This window comes from Argiope bruennichi, chromosome 5 (assembly GCF_947563725.1).
Source record: "Argiope bruennichi chromosome 5, qqArgBrue1.1, whole genome shotgun sequence".
Lineage (NCBI taxonomy): Eukaryota > Metazoa > Arthropoda > Arachnida > Araneae > Araneidae > Argiope > Argiope bruennichi.
This window is the reverse complement of record NC_079155.1, coordinates 101,543,707-101,551,582: the sequence shown is the minus strand read 5'-3', so window position 1 is coordinate 101,551,582 and position 7,876 is coordinate 101,543,707.

Below are 7,876 nucleotides of genomic sequence, written 5' to 3'. Positions count from 1 at the left end.
TGCCATAGTGTATCAATGTCTACGCAAGTATACAGAAAATCAATTAAAGCTAAATTAGTATTAAGATTTACTAGATACAAATCTGTTTTTGCTGAAACCACAATATTACAATTTAAACAAAGAAATCTTTATATATATATATATATATATATATATATATTGCATTATCGAATAATTTTAAGACATGCTTTATTCTCTGAAATTACTTAAATAAACATTTTATAAATAATGTAAATTTTTTTTAATATAAAAATAATAGTTCAATGGTCTTTCCTGTTGTTTTCCAATCAACTGTAATTTATATCAAAACTACATGCTATTAATAAAATTTACTAGATATTTTATTGGCTTGAAAATACATATCATTGCTTATTAAAATTCTGCAAATGTAAAATATGATTTGTGCTTTGGGTGCATTTATTTTTCTACTTGTATTTGTCACACTTTCACTTTTTGACACTGCACTAAGTTTCCATTCATTTTTAAAGCAACTGTTACTACTTATAGAAAAATATAGAATTATATATATATAAAAAATGAGTTATTGCTTAACCTTCTGAACAGTTAATTATTCTGGACTTATCTTCTTTAAAATTTATCTCTGCCTGACTACTTCAAGAAACAAATTTTACATGTGAGATTGTTTTCAAAAACAGGGGTAAAAAGCATTTCTTTCCCTTCTACAGGAGATCATGGAGATGAAATTATATTGAAATGATTTAACTGAAATTAAACATAACTAATATATCCAACAAACAGTTATCAAAGTTGACTAGTATTTAATAAAGTGATAAAAAAACATTATTGAATTTCTTTGCAATTATGAAATTCTTAAAAATTAGGCAAATATTTTTTAATATCATATTAAATATTTTTAATACAAAAGAAAAATTGTATGACAAATTAGTATCATTAAAAAATTTGTAAAATTTAAGGTGGTGAAAAAATTAGTTACAATACTACAAAATTTAGAAGATGGATGAACCATACAATTATTTATAATTCTTCCATGAGGCCATGGGATTGATCACCTTAAGTACGGTTCATATACACATTGAAGAGAACATATGTGAGATAATTAAAATAATAGATCACTTTAGTTTCATACAATTTGATGGACTCATGAATATGAAGTTATATGTATGAGTGAATTTATTTGAAATAAAATACAACAAGTATTGCTGGCAAATCAGCTGGTTGCCCATGACAAATTGAATAGTACATATATATGTATCTAAGGTGACATTTTTCTAATGGTTTTGCTAATCATTTTTAAAGTTTATGAAATTATTTGAAAAAAGTAATCTCGAAAGAAAAAGGAAGGCTTAATAAAATAGGAAATTGTTTAATAATATCTTATGGGAAAAATTTTTTTTTAACAAAATTGAAAATATCTAATATTTTTCAAAAAGTGTATACACATTTTTAAGAAAATATTTATCGAATTATTTCAGGTATCCAAAATCAGAACTCTAATTTTATATAGTATCTTTTTGAATGATTTAGTAATTTTTTAATTCAAATTTAGAAATATTTTTTAATATGATAAATATTTTACAAATTTGTATTTCTATCCAATTAATATCTAATTTCTGCAAAACAAAATATTTTGGTCTGATTTGTTAAATAAAAACAATTTTATTGTTCAGTATTTTTTTTAATTCAACATTTAAACTACATGTCATAATAACATCAATTATTGACTAAATTCCAAAGATTAATAGAAAAAGTTCCACTATATTTGAAAAATTCATGTTAAAAACATGGACCAAAACTTCGTTGTAGCTGAAAATAATTAATGCATTATAATATAAAAATAGATTCATATATGTTATGTTCTGTATGTTAACATGTTGCTTGCTGCACACTTTTAATTTGACAATTGGGCTCAAAAGCACTTTTTTTTTTTTCTCTCAATTGTTTGACTGCCATATGAAATTGCGAGCCAGTCATTTATTTGGAAATGAAAATTATTACATTTTGTCACAGCTTTTCCATAAAAACTCGACGGCTGTAACCGACATTTTTTTTTTTTCTCTTTCCAGAGCAAAAGACGACTATAGCCATCATTTGCCTACATATCCCAAAAAATTGGACTAGTATAACTGTCATTTGTGGCAACATGTTAAATTTCTAAAGTTTCAGCACCAATAGGAACATTAGTCTTTACATTCAAATCTTGAAATAAAGCAATTATTTTTTATATTAATATTAAAAACGACAAACACACATGGGAGATTGATTACCTAAAATAATAAAATTGAGTTCAATTACATTATGACAATAAAAAGTATTGTTACAAATAATGATTAAAACCAATTTTTAACATTTAATTTATTTCCCGAAAATATATCATAAGAAAATTATTCTTTAATTTTTTAAATGATGCAAAAGTGTTCCTTTAAAATTTTTTTGATATATCCAAAATTTATTAAAATCTTTTATTTTCTGTGTGAGCATTTATTTTTCATGAAGTAATTAGGTGGTACATTTGATAAACTTTCAGTCCAATTGACCTGCAAAGCATTTTCAACGATTTTTACATTACAAAATTTATAAAAAAATAAGCAGCCTAAAAACAGAAAATATTTATATCAAGATAATTTTTATCAACTCCTTATTACTTTTTTAACATCGTTAAATGTTCAATAAAAAAATGATTTAATTTTTTTAAATCTATATTATGCTAATTTTACGATTGGAATTACGAATTATCTAATAGCCTTTAGGAATAGTTATTTTTATAATAATTATATCCGGAGTAGAGAAATAGATAATATTGTAGAGAAATATTTCGTCGTTAGACGATTAAGTTATTCTATAGATGTCTGGCTATCTATTATTATTTATGATCTCACTATATCTACTATTCATTTGTCTATTTTTTGATTTCAATGTATAATTTTTTGTGAACACAAGGGTAGTGAGGATTATTAAAATCCTGAAAAATTGACTTTTGTAAAAAGAAATGGGAACAATTTTCGATTCATTTGAGAAAGTATATTGTTATTTAATAGCATCTTTCTATTATATTGCAATAATTGTTGGAACACATTTAGTATTTATTAAGATGTTCCAAATTGGAATATCTTCCTGATTGTGAGAGTTCATTATATTTGGGTTTAAGCAATTCAAACAAGATTGACAAATGGAATAATATTTCACAAACCTTATTTTCATTCAGAATTTTCTTTAAAAAACACGTTTGCTTACCCTTGAAAAATTTTTTAAAGTTTGGTTTAAAATTTTGAATTTAACTTTCTTTCAAAAATAATGTTAGCAAGGATTGGGATCCCAATGTGGAAGTGGAATGTGTCATTGTTGAAGAGAATATTAAATTAATGAAATTGATATTTGTGAAATATATTTTCTTTTGAAAGAATATTATAAAAAATATGGAATATTATCAGTGATAGAAACGAGCGTATTTTGTTTTTCTAATTTATGAAATGGAAATGAGCGTATTTCTTATGAAATGAAATTTATATTAAATAATCATTCTATAAATAAGATGAAATAGAATGTATATTAAATATTCTTTAACATCCAAGCACTTTTCAAGTGGCACTCCCTTTAACATCCAGACTTTTTCAGCGTGGCTCTGAAAGACATGGACTCTTCCTAGCTGAGGGGCAGTTTAACCCCTCACTCTGAAGTAATAAAACTGTCGACGCTCTACCTTGAATAATTGCCTTGCGGTTTTCGACAACGAGATTCATTTTCCAGCAGCTTAAGAGTTTTATTCTAATGTATTTTTATTTTTTAGTGTGAAGTGTTTCGCTCATCATCTTTGTGGGGTATTTTTTTTTACAAAAAATTTGAAATTTATTCTATAATTTAGAAAATAGTTTGTTTGTTTTTGTAAGTTTTATGTTACGCTTACAAACCATTTAAATAAAAACTTGCTTTACTAGCAATTTCAAAAACATTTTTATGTTTCATTTGATTCTCAATAGGCTTTTACATTTTTTGTTGCCAAAATTAAATAATATGTCATATATTACCATGTAAATTTTTTTTTGCATAGTAATGTAAAACATACATTATATATATATCAATGCAATTAGTTCATTTTTTAACATAGTATAGATGTGAATGCTTTTCAGTGATAAACAAGATAATGTATTAAATCTTCATTTAATACCAAAATAAAAACAATCGTTGGATAAAAAAATTTTATTGCTCTTTTTGAAACATGTTTCGAAAATAATATGTTCTTTCAACACTCAGCTAAGATTTTTTTTTTATTGTCTTTAGTATTTTTTTTCAATATAAACGATTATCTTTATTGAATTTTTAAATATAAAATATTATTTTGCATTTACGATAGTGATACTAAGAGAAAAGTTTTAGAAAAATTTGTAAAGAAGTTTTCACATTTTTTTCCCCCAAAACCTTACGCATTCTTGCTTTTACATTAAATAATCGAAAAAGAATGTAGGGTAAATATAAATTCCAAAAATATCTTTATTTTGCCACTCATTTTTACTAATCTTTTAAAATATAACTATTAAAATTTTTTTCTAACCAAGGGAATTTTTTTCTAACCAAGGGAATGTATTACGTCAAATCTTATATATCTCATCTATCGAATTGTTTCGATAGATGAGTTAACATATTTTTAAAACTTCATTTAATAATGAAGTACAAACATTTATGAAATAAAATTCGGGGGAAAAATTACTCAGCGAAATATATTTCGAAAATACATTCCTTCAGTTTTCAGCCTGAACATTTTACTAAAACATTACATTCTTCATAAACTAAATATGAAGATTTAACACATTTAAAATTACATTAATCATAAATATTACTTTTTTAGTATGAACTGTCATGTTGAATTTTTCAAGCTGAATTTCTGATTTTAAAATGTTATGTGAAGTTTTCTATAGTATTGTTAAGACAAGATACATTTTTGAACGAAAGCTTCATGTTAAATTTCCACAAATTTACACACGAGGGAATCATTTGCAAATTTTTGATAATATGTACATTATATAACATTTTTTGACTCCTCATCTCTCTCTCTCTCTCGTTCATCTGACCGACGTTAGTTTCATCTCCTGCTTCTTTGCTTAGAATAAACGAGAGATCAGCTAAAGTATCATTTTTTGGCCAACCATCATCTGATAGATCACTGTCACTTTCATCAGAATCAAGTAAAATTGCTTTAATTTCTTCTTCAGTGTGTTCACGATTTCTTTTACTCATAATGAAGAAATAATAAGCGTTTCAATAGAAAAATTACTCTGATAATCCAAACACCCGATTCACAGTACATGAAATAAAGAGTAGCAATTCACAACTGAAGAGAAATTTTCTGAATGGAATTCTAAAAAGGAACTCGGTATTTATATAACTTATCTCACTCTTTAAAGAGGGCGATAAAGAATACTCCCAATCTTTTTTTTTTTTTTTTTTTGTCTTTTAATTCTATTTTAAAAGCGGTAGTTTGTACACGGCCTCAGAATTTCCAACAGTCCTTTGATGAAAGAATAAGATGCTTGGAGTGTAAAACGACTTCCTTCCATAGTAACAACTGTCGCTACCCATTTTGTGAGAAAACTGCGATGTGAATAGGCCGCAGTGTCAATGCAATGGTTTGTCTTTATATCATTACAATAGTCTTACTACTGAAAAGGGCTTCTGATGCTTGTCCGAAAAATAAACAACGTGTCGGTATCCTTATATATCATTCATCGTTACCAGAGAACTTCAGTGGAAAATTTCTTTTATAAATGGCCATAAAATCTTTCCAATTTTGAGCTAACAACACGTGAAAATAGAAACTAAAACCCTTTCAAAATACAAAATGTACGCCAACAACCTATTTACTGAATCCCTCCCCAACCCCTACCGCCCTAAGGCACAGGGGAAACTACTGTGAAAAAGCCGCGATTGTCGAAGATAACGAGGACCTCCTGGAGGGTTCAGTAGAGGAGCCTCTTTTTATACCCATCTCCCCTAAAAAGGCTAACAGCCGCCCCAAACCGACCCACGTGGATATTATAGGGTAAATTCTCAAACCGCCCCGCTGGAATCGAGAGGGTTAAATAAAATTAAAGGTTACTGAGAACTAGGCTTTAAACTGATTTATTGACACACCGTCTCGACAATAGAACCATTTTGCGCCCAACACGTCATGAAAAACGGAGTGATACAACTCAATATATAAATTACAATACTTATTCCGAATGCTCTTATCTGTCAAATATTCCTACTCTATTAGTAGCCGAGACCGGTTCTAGTTGGCACTCGGCTAATAACGCTGTTAAAAACCACTAAATGGCAGTAGAAGTGGGAACAGAGTGAGCAGGAAGTATGACTTTGTGCAGGTTGAGGTTCGAACTCGCAACGTTAGGGTTCGTAGCCGAGTAACAAAGCCACTAGACAAAAGTGTACACTCTTCTCCGGAAGTTGTTATCTGGCTTATGATGTTACCACCACAACTTCATACGATCAGAAATTTTTAGTCAGTTTCGTATGAATCTGCAGACACTAGAGGTCAAGTTGTTATTTTTTGCTTGAAAAGTAATTATTTACCACTCGATTTTCTTCTAGAATATACAATATTAGCAATGAAGTTTATTCCGTGATACATTTAATATTTTGACGTTCATCAGCGTATTCATGAATATATGTCTTTTAATTAATTTAAAGTAACTGCCTGGGTTGCCGAGTCAGTTTTTGATTAAGAATCACAATTTTTTTTTATTATTTCCTTTGAAAGACCAATTATTTACGTTTCCAAATCTGTTTTTGTTTTGTTCCTACGATTATTATATCAGAAGATATAGATGTTGCTTTAAATCAACATTGACGAAAACGAAATCGGAAGTATCCCTAAAATAACTTGAAGTCTGTTTCTTGCGCTTTAATATCATTAATATTCACTGATTAAAATTCACTAAAGGTTCTGTTGTGAAATGTGAATGTGTAGGGCTTATTCAAAAGCGAGTGGTTACTCAATGGAGAACTTTTAAAAAATCTATTAAATCGTCTCGGGGGTAAAGGAAAGCTTACAGACAATGTCATAAATAAACTACAAAACTATTATGGCGTTGCAATAAGATCCATTATTGGTAATTTAATGCAAAGTGCAACACTTGCTGCATTTGCTCATGTTTGTTCCAGTAATAAAAAGCCAATGCATGGACAACGCCCAAAGGGGAAGGATTCTTGGTGCAAACACCAACATGCACTTTCAGAAGGTAGAAATATAAAGATTCAAGTATATGACTCCCAAAAAATATTATGAATATTATTGAGCCTACTTATATTAAATTATGTGACCAAAATCTTCTGAAAAATGCCTTTATGAGAAAACATAAAATGTTAATGAAACTTTGAACAGTCTATTATGGACAATTATTCTCAAAAATACGTTTTTTGAGTTGAAAACATTGAGTTTATGGACTAATATAGCTGTATTGTTATTCAATGATGCTTTTTCGTGGCATAATAGAAATTTTTAATGAATTGGGTATTATTCGAAGTCATTACATGCTAACACAACGTCAATTGCAATCAACAACAATTGCTTCGACAACGAGCGAATTGTTGCTGCATTCTTACCTGTTACAAAATCGTCCAGAAAAATAAAATGGACAATTAGAAAGAGAAAAAATTAATAGAACAGAGAATAAAGGAGGCATTTCCTACAAAAGTGGTGAATTTTAAGTGTTTAAAATGAAATATTATTTTAGATGTATACTAATCATACAAATAAAAACTTTAAATGCATTTTTTAAGGAATATGTTTTTTGTCAAAATTTTACTATGCACAAAAACTTATGGATATATTTTCTTGAAATTTTGTATATATATATATATTACTATAAACATTATGAAAGCAATGAACTAAGGATTTAAGTCT